The sequence below is a fragment of the Lathamus discolor genome, chromosome 16 (assembly GCF_037157495.1).
Source record: "Lathamus discolor isolate bLatDis1 chromosome 16, bLatDis1.hap1, whole genome shotgun sequence".
NCBI lineage: Eukaryota > Metazoa > Chordata > Aves > Psittaciformes > Psittacidae > Lathamus > Lathamus discolor.
In genome coordinates this window covers 7,752,234-7,768,532 of record NC_088899.1, presented here as the reverse complement: position 1 = coordinate 7,768,532, position 16,299 = coordinate 7,752,234, and the positions used below count along the sequence as shown (strand labels likewise).

Here is a 16,299-nt window from a genome sequence, read left to right as displayed (position 1 = left end):
ATTAAAATAGTGGACATATTATTTACATTTTGTAGCATATATGTTAATATTTTAGGGCACAAAACTCCTTGCACATAAGAAAGTTTAAAGCATGTTGAAAAAAAACTACCATTTGAATAGTCATCCTTGTATTTGTTAAACCCTTCTTACTACTGATGAGCAATGAAAATGAGAAAGGTTAGCTCTTCTACCCAGTAATCCCTTATTTCCTACTTGAAAATCATTAAGACATACATAACTTAAGGCACACAACAACATGATTATTAGGAAGGTATTTAATTGTGTGCTTATGTCCTATCAAAAAGAGCATGATAAGTGACACTACATTGTAGGATGCTGGATTTAAAGGAGATTAAGTGCTTAACTTACTTGAGCAGCATTTCAACATCAGCACTGGAAAACGCTTGGCAATTAAAAGATCTTGAGAAAGCCTCAAGACTATTCTATAACACACGATATAATATAGCAATGGCATGTAAGACAAAAAAATCAATGAGATCCACTCCTGAAGGCAGATGATAAGAATCATCCACAAGGAAACAGATAACGGCTGATATGACCTCCTTACCTTGTTAGAATTACAATTACAAAAAATCAGATACTGCATCTTAAACATAGTTACACATTCCAATTTTACATGTACATTTTAATGGTACGACACTAAAGACAGAAGATAAAAATGGCTTCACTTTCAAAGGGAAAAAAAAACCCAAGCCCAAAGCTCCCCAAAACCCCACATGCCCCAAGAGCCAAGTTAAAGATTCAGAAGTCAGGGCTAGGAGGGAAGAGGAAGATAAATAATTTAGCACTCAGCACAACTAAAGGCTGTCACTCTGCCAACCTTAAGAGAAATGAAAAGGTTTACACAGATCCTGAGAGTTTTTACAAAACCTCCAGGGAGCTGAAAAAATAAATCCAGAACAAGAGTTCTGAAGTATGCCACATAAATAGCTTCTAAAGACACCGATTAGACTGTGAGAATAATGGCATAGAAAGATTCCTTTAGTTCAAAATCAGACTGTTCTCTGGCATTATGTTTGCCCTCCTGTATCATCACCAGCTGCCTGTCTTTTTTCAGAGGCATCACCTTGTCGGAAACCAGGGAAGATGTCTACGGGAGACCAAGACATTATTTGGTATCATTTTAAATGATATGGCTAAGCCTGTGCTTGGCATTAAATGTACAGGCACTGCACACATTTTCATGCCTAAAGACCAATTCTGATCACTTGGAGTTGAGTAATTTCTGTGCTTTGTGGTGTCAATATTCACGACTGAACATAAGACAATTAAGCAAATAAAACCCCCTGTAAGCCTTGGCCACTCTTTGCAGGAGGAAGGAGTGCAGGGAGGAAGAAAGGGGAAGCTTCACATTATTTCCTTCTACCTTAAAATTAATTTTTGGCTCTTATTGTTTGAATTGCAACAGGGCCTTTCAATCCCATGAAAGCAAGAGTTAAACTGCAATACCTGCAACTATAAAAAAATTAATTCCATATCATCACGTTTTACTTCAAAGTAAGATGTAACCTTGTACTTCATTGCTCAGACAATGTTAACTGTAGGAGAATCACAGAAAGGAACTAAGTTCATTTAAGACATAAAGCAATTTTGAATTGCATTGATTACAGTGATCAGTCTATCACTTTAATGTCATCTCTGCTGGCATTTATTAAAAAGACATACATGTGACAACCCATTGATCCTTAACACTGCAGCTGAGATAAAAAGTCTATTTGCAAAGGAAAATTACTTCTTTAATTAGAAATGGAGTATCATTTTCTCTTTCCTTTGTTAGAACTTCAGCAGCCACAGATCAAATACATCATGGGAGGGGTTGCAGAATCTGCCACCTAGTTTCATTTAAAAGTCTTCATAGTTAATCATTCAAAGTTGTACGAATAAGCACTTGAGGTGGGGAAGGAAATGGGTCTATTCCCCCATATGAAGGCACTCCAATGCGCTGCTGCTTAGGAAAGGCTTCAAAAGGGAGAGCTTCTTATTACTAATTAGTAAGGATTAGATCTCAGGCAGAAGCTCTTCCCTGTGAGGGTGCTGAGGCGCTGGCACAGGGTGCCCAGAGAAGCTGTGGCTGCCCCATCCCTGGCAGTGCTCAAGGCCAGGTTGGACACAGGGGCTTGCAGCAAGCTGCTCTAGTGCAAGGTGCCCCTGCCCGTGGCTGGGGTCGGTAATGACGAGCTTTAAGGTCCCTTCCAACCCAAACCAGGCTGGGATTCTATGATTCTTGGTGGATGCTGCCATAAGACTGATATTCCGGGGACAGGGTCACTACTGCTTGTTTTATCTTACACTCTACTTGAAAAGCATGGCATTCAACAGATATGGGCTTAATTTCTTTAAATTTTCAGGATGAAAATCACAAACTCTGCAGGTAAATCTACACACTCCTGTGTCTTTTTATAGCACATGGAATTAATTCTGGATAGTTCACTCTTACTCTATTTTCCTCATCAGTTAAAATAAGAACAATTCAATGCAGTGCTGATTTCTTAGCTGAATACAAAGTCTATTTAACAATTGTCCAGACTGAATGATTCATTACAACAAAGGTCTTCAGGACCTTGAATTATTTAGATTCTTTTGTGCAGTATATAACCCTTAGGATTTACTTAAACTGCTGGCTACAAATGAACTACTAGTAACTCATCATCTTGCCATGAAAAGAACTCAATTGAACTGCGGGTAGATATTTAATTGCCTTCACAATGTTTGTACAGTATTTGTCTATAAAGCTTTAGATAATATTGCCTTTATTCATCTGAGTAAACTATCAATTCCCCTGCAATAATAGACAAAAAACTGCATTCCTGTTTTAACTTCCCCCAGGGTACAAATTAAAACTTTCAGGTGGCAGATCTTTACTTTATTTGGCTATAAACGCTCTTTATGGCAATGAAAGTTGTCACAGATGATGGCTACTGGAATACTTAAGTGTTTATCTCCAGCCACCACACAGGGAACTGGAGCTGCGCACAAATTCCGTCTACAAGCTCTGAAAACTGCTCTCAGACATCCAGAAATGCACAATTCATTGGCTGTAATGATTCTTCATAGCAAAGAATGTTCATCTTTAACCAGACTCTACTGGTGAAACACTCAGCTATTACAAAGCAGCAAATGCAGTTTCAGTGTGACTATGGCTATTTCACACACAATACAAAGACGGCCCAAATTTTGTAGTTCTGTTTGAAATAGCTCCAGATGACAAATGTAAAATAACAATTTACCTGTTGCAGGGTGAGGAAAGGAATGAGCACATGTGGAATTCGGGGTTTAATCTCTAAAACTGGGCTGGAAGATCTGAATTGGGATACTAGAATCCTGATTCTTCAGCTGAAACAGAGAATTTGGGCTTCCCAGGTTAGGCTGAGGTTGAGGAGAAGTCCTAGTCGTGGTATGTGTTGCTGTTTAAGTGGTACTGTGACACAGAGCTATGCATTCACAAATAAAAAAAAAGAGCCTAAATTAGCAGCTTCCATGTAAAGATATCACTTTATGTCTAGAATGTGATGAAATGATGCCCAAATACTTCAGAAGTATGAAAAAGTTTCTATTTGGGATAGTGAAATTATTTGAGTGATTTTCATATTATTACTTTACAAATGTAAATGATGTATAGGAGCCTGGGACCATACCATATAACAACAGAAAACAGGAGTCTCAGATTGCAGAACTGCTGCTCTAAATACAGGGTACACTTGCTGTACTGAAGGAATGACTTACATGAAAAAAAATAATGGCTAGAATATCATATCTGCTCCAACTCCAGAATCTAGTGTAGGATGATGCTAATATCAGCTAATAATATCAGGATCAAAGATGAGTGGAATAAAACTTCCAATTTTAGCTGCTCTTTATCTGCAGGTGTGAATGTATAATGAATTCTCGCCACTGGCTCCCTATTATAAATCCAATGATTTTGTACTCTACAACAGCAGTTTCTACAATTTTCTTTTGGCACAACCTGCTTGGAATACATGACAAAACAGCAGGGTGCCAAAATGGTTTTCTAAATGATCTACTTCGCAAGACAGCTTCCAAGTGCGACCCTGATGAATCTTATTACTCTCAGAACGGAACAAACACGAAAGAAAGAGCCTCCATATCATTTACTTAAGTATTTCTTTGGTTTTTTTACATGCTACTTTACATCCATGCCAAAGTATTCATTCCAACACAGGAAGCATTTTAAACCCAGGTTAAATAAAAAAAACCATTAGTGGGTAGGATAGAATTGCACTATGCCTATTTTTGAATCCTGCTGTCTCAGGCAAGTGTAATGAATCATTTGATGTCATCTCAATTACCATGTTGCTCTAATCAAGGGAATTGCTCTTCCCATCCACTCCTTGTATGGAACTCTCTAAATTAGATGGCAGCTTTTCCCATGGACAAACCCATCCTCTGGCAGACTACAAGGGTCAGGATTTAGCAAGATTAAGCTACAGAACAAGGCTGGGTGACTCTATACTTCAACTGAATATCAGATCATTTTAATGGTACAGAGGGGTATTTCATTGCTATTTATAGTGATGGTTGAGTGTTTAATCAGGAAGAAGCATTTACGGGCAAAAGCTACACCAGAAATGGAAGGGAATCATTATACATCTTCAAAAATACAGCTCTGAATTAAGGTAGATTCCAGTTGCAAAACGAACTTCTAAAGGCTTTTATTTTTTTTCACTTTGGCATGACTTGCCTTGCTGCAAACACTGAGACATGGCCAATGAGGATTACTAGAATGCATTAAGAAAGGTTGCTGAGGTATAGATATGCAAGGAAAAGTGAGCATAAAGAGAGTTAACTGTGGTTTGTACCCCCCTTTCTCAGTCAAGGAACCCTTCCATATGCTGTGTTCTATTTATTATTTCTGCATTGCATCAGGAGGGAAATATTCACACTGAGCCACAGGGATTAAAGACTGAAGCTCTAGAGCAGTCAGAACACATCCATCATATCCAGCTGCTTTCAATTCCAACACCTCACACCTGCTTTTATTTATTATTCCTGGGCTAGACAAGACCAGGCTCATTTTTCAATCTTTAAAAGCTTTCTGAAGAAAGGCAGATCAATCTATTCCCTTCCCTTTTGCCTCTGCAAGGGCCCACCAAGACAACATTAAAACCAACTGCTCACACGGTGAGGACCTTACCTAGTGGAAGCCCCTTAAGCACTGAGGCTGGACAGCTCCCTCATCCCTGCATGGGGACACCATGGCCAAATGGAGCAACAGCAGTTGGATGTTAGCAGACTCTCAACCCCATTTACTGCCACTTCTATTGCCTTGTTTGTAATTTACATTGGAAAAGGACTCAAGAGGTTTGGGTGGCAGTGAATTAAACTAATTCACGTAGTACTTTATGCAGTAGGATCTCCACTTCTGTTCTCCTTCTGTCCTATAAATGAGGATACAACCTCGATCTACAGCCAATGAGTCATTTCAAATATTGTTGATCTAACATGGATGATGACCACTCAACTCCTCTTACTAGATTTAGGAAGTCATTTCATAGGTGTATACACCTCATTTTTGAACCTGCCAAGCAGGAAGAAAATCGTCCTGCACCAAAGCCCTTAAGTTCATGAAACATTTAAAATTCCTGCATGAAACACAAAGTATTATTATTTGTAATAAAATACATTAGGAGATGCTGAATACACTTTAACAGGCAACTCTGCCCCACTACTCTTCAAAAAATAAAGGCTAGTCCATAACAGGAACAACCAAAGACTTCAGAACTAGACCAATTCATTAAAATTCGGCTAGCTTGTAATAAAACATACCTATAGTTGCCATAATGGTGACATGCTGTAAATGCTATCCAGCTTTTGGAGGAGCAATGTACACTTCCTAGACAGACATCAAGGCAATTGCCCATGATACAATGTTAAAAAAATAGATTCTACGGTTTGCAGTAGCATCAAGTCTCTATTCAAGTGTAAAAAAATTAATTGACTCCATCTGTATTGGCCTAATGACTGATTAAATGACTAATCACGGAAGTCTTAATTAAAATCATTTTTCTGTACAGAAGAGGATGGAGGGAGGAAGGCAATCATTAATGTGTTATAATGTATGTCAGATTCCATTTGTGCCATTTACTAACAGCCGTCAAATGAGTAATTATGCACAAGGTCATTCTGTAAACTTTCTGCATCCATCAGGCTGATTGGATTAGGCTTGGTGCTTGGCTGGGTTCTGCCTGTGGCTGCTTTTTTCCCCAATCACAAACCAAGCAATTAATATTGCTCAGAATAAATAATAAAGGAAGCTGACATTTCCTCTTCCATCTTCACCCCAGCCAACCCAGTCAAAGACTGATACACAGCATTCCTACGTTGCTGGGTAAAGTCCCACACCGCCTCCGTTAAACCAAGCTCATGGCTAGTATTCTCCATGGATTGACAGGCTCTCACAGCGCAATTCTGTGACATGCAAGGAATTTTTCCTGCATGAATCAAGTCAAGAGGCAATTAAAAGAATCCTTTCCAAGTAAAGCAAGATGTCAATATAAAATGTATTTTAAGTTTTATTTGCCACCTGATGCATAGTGACCTCTGCTATGGAAAAACAACAAGCTGCCTCTACCTAACAGCTGAGACTATTTAAAACAATGTATTAAAATGAGTAATGGAATAAAAAAGAACTTCTTGAGATTAGATAAACCAAGTTTCCACTTGCATGTAACTCATATGTAGCACCTACACTTTTGATGAAATGTTGTATATAAAATGTTCAAGTCCAAAGTATAAATTGTAACACAGAAAATAGTGTTTGATCATGGCTGTCCAGAAATTTCCAGAAAATCTTTTCTGCAGCCACAGTCACTTGCGCAGCCACATCAGGAGCTGCAAGAACTCCGCACATCCCAGATGACAATCATCTATAAACCGATGTTTTTATACAACTAGAATTCAGTATGCCTTAAGAGAGAACAAAAGAAGTTGATGCAGCCCTGTCACTATTATCAGCTTCTGTCCAACTCTGTCAACGTTCAAAATATTGAATTCAGCTGTGCAGTACTGATGAGAGTTAGTTACAGAATTAGGTGCCAAGGAAGTTCCAGCTCTTCTAAAATAAGTAAGTTTTTTCAATTACCATTGCCTTTTTCCTACACAGAAGTATTCTGACCAGCAATCCTGATTAAAGAGATCTCTGCAGTGACACTGAAAATGCACAACCTCCTGTGAAGGTACAGTGTGTTGCTTTAAAGCATACCCAACTCATTAAAAACAGTGCTCAAATTATGGATGGAGAAAGGGACACAAAAAGATTAAAAAATCTGAAGTCCTGACTGTGTAACATCCAGTTACACTTTCGGCATGATTAAGTACTCTCCTGTCTAAACCATTTAAAAGTCAAGCAAGTGACAGAAAAATATACGTAAACCTACATTAGGCAGCTTCATCCAGATTTCAAGTAAATTCCAATTTCAATTAGTTTGAGTTAATTATAACACAAACGCGACCCTCCTTACCACATAACTGAAGAAAACAAAAATATGTGACAACAAATCTCTGCTTGCAGAAACTGTCAGTGTCACATATGAAAGAAGCTCATTTTACTAATAAAGGAAATGGGATTGACTGATGGATTTAAAATTAAATTCAGCTATTCTATAAATGTAACTGAGTTTTAAGGTGGCTCTCAGCATTGAGACTCAAATGTGCCACTCTCTGGGCTTCCAGAGAATCAATGAATCTCAGTTTCATCTTCGCTTGAAGACACATACACTTAAAACAACCACAAAATCCATCACCACCAAACCAGCACACTTAAAAACAGACAACATACACATGGCACAGTAAATCTTTCAAAACCTGAGGATATTTTTATGGAATAATTCAACGACCCACACTTTTCTGCTAATGCAAATGAAAACTTGCACAAGTACCTAAATTACAGGGTGGTGTGCCACTCTTCATCTGCACAGAAATGTAGGAGTTCCTGTTTCAATCATTCCTATTGTTTGAAATACACCAGATGATAATGGAGTGGCTGCCACTGTAGGCAGCGACTGACTTCTAGGTGCAGGTAATTAATGACTCTGTGTGTGACTTACTGTAGGTTTGAAGGAATTACTAGACTGAGGTGAAGATCAATGCGCTGGTCAGCTTCAAGTACAAGAAGTGACCCATCTGAAACCTCAGCACTTTTTTCTACATACATTGATAATACGGGCTATTCCTGCTCTTTGATTGTATAAATTATTGAAGACAAAGTCACGCATTTCAAGTGCCTCTCAACTACCCGAAAAGGTTAGACCCCCTTCTCAGCACACAAGTACATACTCTTCACATCATAAGACAGAAGTCCAACAGAGGTTTGCTGAAGACAAGGCTTCACCCTTTCTTATTTCTTCATTTAATAAAACATATGAAGGTATGTTATGGCCAAAGACAGACCACAGAAGAGACGGCATCCCATGTGAAGGCAGCTCCAGCTCTTCTAGCACCAGAAATCTGGGAATCTGCCACTCTCTGGGCCACTAAATAGGATGAAGCAAGATAGGTTCAGACTAAGGGGCTGAAATGCAGCCAAGTGAAGCCATTTAAAGAAAAATAACAAAACAAAAATCACTTCAGTCTACACCGAATTCCCTGGTCACACTGCAAAAATGAGGTAGAGAGTTGCTGCATGTGGTAAATGAAGGTTTTTGAAATTTTTGAAAGTGCTTTAAGAAGCTGTGTCCCTCTGATTCCTACTGTTAGTGCACACTATCCTGTCTATTTTGACATAAGCATGACTTCTCAACTGGTTAAAGATGAAGAAACACCTTGTCTGTTTCAGAGAAGCTACTGCAAATCAGTGGGACCAACGTGACTAGACACTGGAATTGCTGCGCCAGCTCATGTCAGCAAGTTCCATTATAATTATTTTATGCTTTGCTGTTAGCTGAACTAGTGAAAAAGGTGGAGAATTAGTCATCATGGCAGATTTGCTCAAGTCAGTATTTTAAACAGCTTGTAACCTATTGTACAGTAAATAAAGCAAACACTGGAGAAGTTACCAATAATCAGGTATAGAAAAGCCATTTTCATCACAAGCCAAATAACAGGAAAGTCAAACAATATCTTTCACTTCACTGCTGCAACTGCCATCCGTCTGAGAGGATCTCTCCATACTCATTTTGTCAGTTAAGAAATGCAGATTATATATCCCCTATTCTTCTGTTTGTTTTATACAGTGAGTGCAGTTTCTGCATGAACGTCCAACTGTATTTCCATCCTCTTTGTGTCACAGAAACCTCATTTACCAGTCATTCTTCTTGATATGAAAAGATCTATAATGAGGAGTCTTTCTGTCATTGCCCTGCTCCTCTGAGTCAGGGATTTTCATTTCCCCCTAATACTTGCTGCTGTAGCTGCAGTTTCATTTACTGTCAACTCATACCACAGCCTTAATGCAAGCACATCTGTGGCTGGATCACGGAAAGATTCAGTATTGCTTTCAGAGCTGCATATCGATTACATGGTTACAAGAAACCAGTTTTTATTTATTTACCATGTTCTCATATGGTACTTCTAAAAAGGAAGGTTTTTCACTATACTTGAAATGACAGTTAATTCTTCCAGTTCCTCACCTAGCACAGGTATCTGTATGAGAACACAGAATCATAGAAAGGGGGACAGGAGGTGTACTTGCACATGCACTCTCTCACAAAGCAACAGAAAATCCTAAAGCTATCCAAAAGCTAAAAATGTTGCTTAGATGCAAATTAAAAATATATATTGAAACCAAATACATTATTTTGAGGAAATAAAGCTGTTAAAAAAACCAACAAAAAAACCTTCTACTATTCTTGTTAACACTTGAAGGCATTTACACACGCTTAGCCAAGTTTAGCTTTGGTACAACCCTGGGAAATCAGCTGTGTCAGGATAGATCACCTCAGTCTAAGGAAGCAGTAGTTGTCATATTCTCTTTGTTGAAAGCCAGAGTTTCTCTTTACACATTGTCCTGATTAAACCCCCTGCTATAGTCAGTGTGCAAAGTCAGTACTACTGGGGGTTCAAGTAGGAAGCTACCTGAAAAACAAAAGTTTTTACGAAGCAAATCAAACTTTGCACTGGCCAGCAAGCAGAGGAGTTTTTCTTCTGGATGTAATTTGGTCTCCCTCAGATAGAATGCAATCACAGAGGTTCATTTAAACACACCAGTTAGAAACCAGCAAGGTGCGATGCAATTACTCAGTGTAATCACAGCAGATTGCAAAGCCTGGCTAAAAAACCCCCTCAAAAAACCAGCAGTAGATCTGATGACAATTTTAAAGGTGCAGTGAACCACCCCCCCCAACCCCCCCATGCTTGAAACAGGGGGGAAAAGCTCTAATAAAACAAGAAAAGCACTTAAAAAACCTCCAAAAACTCTAGCACCAAACAGAAGGACTCAGAAACATTGTTCTTGGAAGCACAAGCCCAGGTTATAAGGAAGGAAAAGATGTACTGGCATAAAATGTGAAAGGCGGTATTTATGTTACAGTGGCCAGCTAAGGAAGAGACAGGGCCATTTGTCCAAGAGTGTAACACCAACTAGAAGTGGTGCATTGCAAAGAGATCAGAACTGCTTTCAGCAGACAGCATTCTCCAGCTGAGCAGCAGGAATACTGATTCACACATACCTGCTGTCTTCCATTTTCTCCCATGAGACTGTCATCTTCTCAGCTTTCTCAGCAGATATTCTGCCACTTGGCTTTTTGCCTCCTTTCCACAGGGAAAAAAAAAATAAAAATGAAGTATTTCTGTAGTGCTTAAGTGCCAAACCCAGTGTAATTTATGATGTGCTCGTGTTTTCCTTTGCATTATAAGTTAAGAACAAATGCAAAAATCATCAGCACTTGAACTTGGATTTTGATTTACATATATTAAGGTACTCTCACGATTTCCCATTATTTACTTGTGTGAACAAAACTGGATCCTGGTCACTAAACTATTCACTTCCCTACAGAGCCAAAAAATAAAACAGATAAAAGCCAGAATGTACAACTCCACAGTCAAAAGAATTTGAAACCAGAAGTTGTATCAGATTCTCTGACCTGAAACTCTGACCTGCTCTTTCTTTGTTGAACTAAAATCTCACTGGGAGTGAAGTAAATAGTTCTCTAGTTTTGTCACAACCACCCCAGTGAACAATTAGCAATACTGCAATTCCTCATGATAAATTTATGCCAAGGAACTCACATTTCACTATTAAGTAACTTTTTAAGTAACCTACAAGGAGGCTGTTTTGCTCATGTTCTTGGTGAGAGGAAACTTGAAGAAGCATTTCATAATACAAACCAGAAGACAGAATTCTTTGTTAGTTAATTTCACATCCTGGTTGGAATACTTAGTGTTGGAAAGCTGTTGTTGAATGATTCAGGACAAAATCTAAAAATAGTAGTATTTGTCTCAAATTCTGTGGGGTGATGTGTGAAATAAAGATAATATTCCATCACACTTTATGCTACCTACAATACCTTCAAAAAGAAACTTCAAGTTTTGAATGCTGCACTTATCTCCACAGTGCTGCAACTTTATCATTACACGGTAAGATAAGAAGTTGAGTCTTTGCCTCTGCAAGGACATTAAGTAACATCTTTCTCTCCATTAGCTTTTGCTGTAGTAGCAGTATTTATTCTCTGGGCAATGAGTGCTTACACGGTGCTTACAGAATGGCTCCAGGTTCTTAAGGCACTAAGCATTTCAGAAAGGTTCCTCGGTCACTAAACCTAACCTTTTTTTATTATTATTAACTGATAGCTCTTTTTCCACACAGCTTTGACACTGTTTAACACCAAGAAGATATTTTAGCAGTGCACTATAGTCGCAAGGCTCATTTAACTGTCATCAGGGGCTGGAAACCAAGTTCAAAGAAATAAAGGATCCCGGTCAGCCTTTCTTCTTTAACAGAACAGCGAAGGAACATCAGCGACCCTTTAGGGAAGAAAGGAGATGAACGTTTCTAGTGCGAACATTTTCTGTTTGACACAAGCTTTCAAGAGATTTACCCATAATGTATTTGCAGAGTGATTGTCAAGATACAGTAACAAGACTACAGTTGCTACTTGTGTGATCTGAGGAAGCACCAGAAACAAAAAAATCCATGTTAATTTTAATTACAACCGTTATGACTACCAGCAAGACAGAGCTCACGTGCCACCTTCAAGGGCTAAGTGCCAGCAGGATGACTACTTTCATACATTCAAGATAGGGCAGCTTGACCTCTCTGGGAGTGAAATATCAATTAATTATCTTTTTACAGCCAATTCAATTAGAGCACTCTAATCACTTGGGTAGGACATCAAGGCAGAAGTTAAGGGCAGGGGGTGTCTGGGGAAAGGAAGGAAAAAACATTGGCAGTGAAGCACCCTCAGCAAGGATGACAAGGCAGTAACCCCATGTTTATTAACACGCAAGTAGTTATTAGCTGCCTGTAGCAGAACAAATGTTGTAATATCATCCTCATTCAACTGAACTGTTTTAAAACTACAGGGTTATTGGTCCTAGGGGTACCAGCCATTTTGTTCAAAGGTGACCAGACACACTGCATTAGTCTTTAGTGCTGGAATCTATTCACCCAAGAGCTTTGCTCATTAAGGGAGAAAAAAAAAAACCAAAACCAAAAACGCAAGAAAGATGATCTGTTCAGCAGAAAGCAAAATACATATAAGTTCTGGTAAGTAAACTGGTGTTAACTCGAGCTGCTGAGGATGATTTCGCTACTATATGGATCCCAAAGAAAATTATCAAGTATGGGTAGTTGTTCAGCCTGGAGAAGAGAAGGCACCAAGGACCTTAGAGTAGCTCCAGTGCCTAAAGGGGCTACAAGAAACCTGGAAGAGGGGCTTTGGACAAGGGGGAATGGTTTTAACCTGCCAGAGGGGAGACTGAGATCTTAGAAGTTCTTCACTGTGAGGACAGTAAGACCCTGGCACAGGTTTCCCAATGGGCAGAACTGAAAGGACAAAAAAGTATCTGGATCACACAGTTGCAGAAGTGAAGCACTTACCAGTAATTGTGATGCTAAAACACTTACAATGCGGCCATAGCATAACTGGCGATCTCTTTGTAGCAAACCACTTCAATTTCCCTTCCCAGTATGGTAACAACAGCAGTGAAAGGCTTGTGCATTAGATGAAATATGTATACGACATAAATATAAGTTGATATTCATATTTTATATAAACATTCCTTCTAACAAATGTTAAACAATTTCTGTGGTACACCTGGCTGCTAATACATGAGAGGCTGTTGTCATTTGGGTTACAACTTTGTTTAGAAGAACACTGCATTTTATATCAACCTAATATGATGCCATCAGAATAAAAATATTATGGCGAAGTTGTCTATTTCTGTCCCTTGAAAGGGCTCTATCAGGTGCAAATTGCGCAGGTAGCATTACAATACAGTGTAGTAGGTGGGAATCTGTGCCTTGCCTTGTGATACCGCTTAGTTTTGTTCTTTTCCACAATAAATCCTGTCTGGGAAACTACTAACATTCCAAAACAGGTATTCTATCAACCCCCCTTTTCTAGACACACACACTGTAAAACAATTACTAGGTGAATTTATTTCTCAGTGCTGCTTTAAAAATACAGCCTATGTTAGAAAATGGTGTTCAAATTACCTGTAATAAAAATCAACCACACACAGCTAGATCACCAGCTTCCATAAGGAAAACACATTGTGTTTCCAACAGCAAACCCCAAACTTCCCTGATGTAAAACACAGATGACACAGTTAACAAATAGTTTGCTTTTACTGCTGAGTGAAAAACATGAAACCACAAAGGCACCAAAACTGAAATCAACTGTTAACTGAGAAAATCCTGTTCCATGAGTACCTTGCAAAGCTAACTTCAATTAACAAAACCTGCTAGTATGTCAGAGCAAGTTTTTCAGCTACTTTGAAAAAAACCCAATGCATTTCATAGCTAAGGATTCTGTTATCCTTAGTTCATGCTCTTGAGCCTGAGTTCTCTTGACACAGACCTTTTCAGCATACTCCTGCATTGCAATACTTCAAGTAAGAAAAAACAACTGCTGCTAACACTTGTGCAACTGTAGTATGAGCAAACAGAATCCCCAAAATCCTGAACCACTAAGGCTGAGTCAAGAAGAATTCCAAGTTTACAGCTCCAGTCAGGGTTCACTCCCCAGAATTAACCCAAGAGACCTGAAATATTACACTCAAGGTAATGGAACCTCCACAGAATTTTTTCTTGCATTTGCAAAATTAATTCATTTTGCTTCAAAATGAGCCAAATCAACCATTTCGGGGTGAAGCTAAAAGTGTCCAGATCCCTAGAACTAGGGATCCACACAAACAGCTATAAAGGGGCATAAAGAAACAGCAGTGAATCTTGCACTCTTAAGTGCAAACCCACTGGGGTAAATCACTCTTACCACAGCAGTTATGCAGCTACATCTCCACAGCAAAGCTTCTACAGCAAGCACAAAGCCAAACCAGCCAGCCCATCCCAAATCCTGAATCCTGTCCTGCTGCAAGAGCCACGCTCCCAGGCAAGAGCCTGGAGCTCCAACTTCCAGCAATGACTTTTCACCACCACTGGTCACCACCTTTAAATTGTTAGAACGCCTTTTTAATTCAATCTTTGGAAATTAACATTGAATTAAAATTATTTTAATTAGAAAACAAACACACATACACACACACCTTTTATAGGGAAGACTATAAAAAGCTCCTATTTTTGACCCTAAATTTACCTTCTTCCTGTGTATAGTAACTTTAGTTAAGCAAAGATTTTTCTCATGAGAATGACTCTCATTCATATGAAAGCACTCTGCGGAAACAAAGACTTCACTCAGAGGGAGGGTTCATCAAACCCACTAAAATTATAATCATTTAATAAAGTAATGACTACTCTGTATTTAAAATATTTTCCCAGGCAGCCCTTTAGCATATTGTGTATTCCAAACAAAGTGCTATTGCATAATCATTAACTCTGCACTACATAGATCTTGTGAAGAACAGAATGAAGATTCTAGTAAAATAAAGAAAATTAAGTTTTCCTTCAGGGTAGAAACCACACACACAGATGCACACTAAGATTGTAGGACAGATTTTTGTTGGCTATAACATAGGCTCAAATTAGACACAATGTTTTGAGATGTTTAAAGGAAAAGCATCATTATTTCATACTGAGAAAAGCAAGGCCAGAAGAAAGTAATCTGATATCACTCAGATGATCACAAACTCTTTTCTCCTCCCTCTGCCATGTCATACTCACTGGATTATGGTGTTACAGCAACCAACCATACTTTCAGAAACTACCAAAGATTCCTATAAATATCCAAACCCAAAGGCACTAACAGACATTTTAAACACTCCACAATAGCTGTTGAATCTTAGTCTGCCACAGTGAAGGCTGCTTTAAAACTGCAAGTATGTAAAACTCTTACAAATGAGAGGAAAAGTTCTTCCTAAATTTTTCTTTATTGTAACTCTGATATGAGATTATCTTCAAAAATGGGATTATTTTTTTTAAGTGTTCTCAAACCCAATTTGAAAAGAATTGTTTGAGACATACATGCTGGAGCCAGACCAGAACAGTTGTGCAATTACCAGCACCTGCATTACAATTCAATGGGTTTCAATTGCCAAGGGGCCACGGCAGATAACCTCCTGACAACAATTAGCATCAAAATATTCTGCAGTTCAAAGCTGTGGGTGGGAATTACAAAAGGTTAACAGACTAAATATAAAAATCTTTTTGAATATAAAATCAATGCACTTTGTTATCAAAATCTGGGTACTGTAATTTAACCAAAATAGGGATTAGAGGATCTGGCAATCTTCCACATGTGTGAGCTTGGCTTTTCTTTGAAACAAAACGTCAAGCAGCCAATCTGAAAGTTTAAAAAAAACCAGACCCAAGACCCAAAGAAAGGAAAGCATTTCACATTTTATTATTTTCTTAAGCTTTGCACTAAAATGAGCACTCCTCTGATGAGGGCTCAGAATGATCCTGTGCTAGGGTCACATTCAAAATTTAGGGAAATATTTAGAGTGGTCAAAATCCAGTGTGCTCGAAGCTTCTGGACTCAACAGAACTCCACCAGTAAACGCGTTTCTCAAAAGGTCATCACTACATCACCACCAATATAATTTCAGAAGCAGTTTCTACTTCTGTGCAACTACCAGGGGAAGTTCAAAACTAACAGTAAAACAATCTGGTCTTCATGCTGCTTCAGAGCAGAGCTTGGTTTGGTTTGGACTGAAGTTACAAGCAGAACAGGTGAAAACAAAGAAAGTTTGCTCATTAAAAGTACTAAA

General features: G+C 38.6%; 1 protein-coding gene across 27 annotated transcripts in view; it reads right to left on the bottom strand.

Annotated features, from left to right (window-relative positions):
* Nucleotides 1-16,299, bottom strand: part of MORN1 (MORN repeat containing 1) — a 126,874-nt gene that overhangs the window by 94,985 nt on the left and 15,590 nt on the right. For 26 of the 27 annotated variants that reach the window (XR_010616284.1, XR_010616293.1, XR_010616283.1 and 23 more), the window contains exon 7: nt 10,644-10,725. The exons of the other annotated variant lie outside the window; for it this stretch is intronic. The gene's annotated coding sequence lies outside the window, so the exon portion shown is untranslated. The remainder of the gene's footprint in view (nt 1-10,643; nt 10,726-16,299) is intronic. 27 annotated transcript variants of the gene reach the window in all.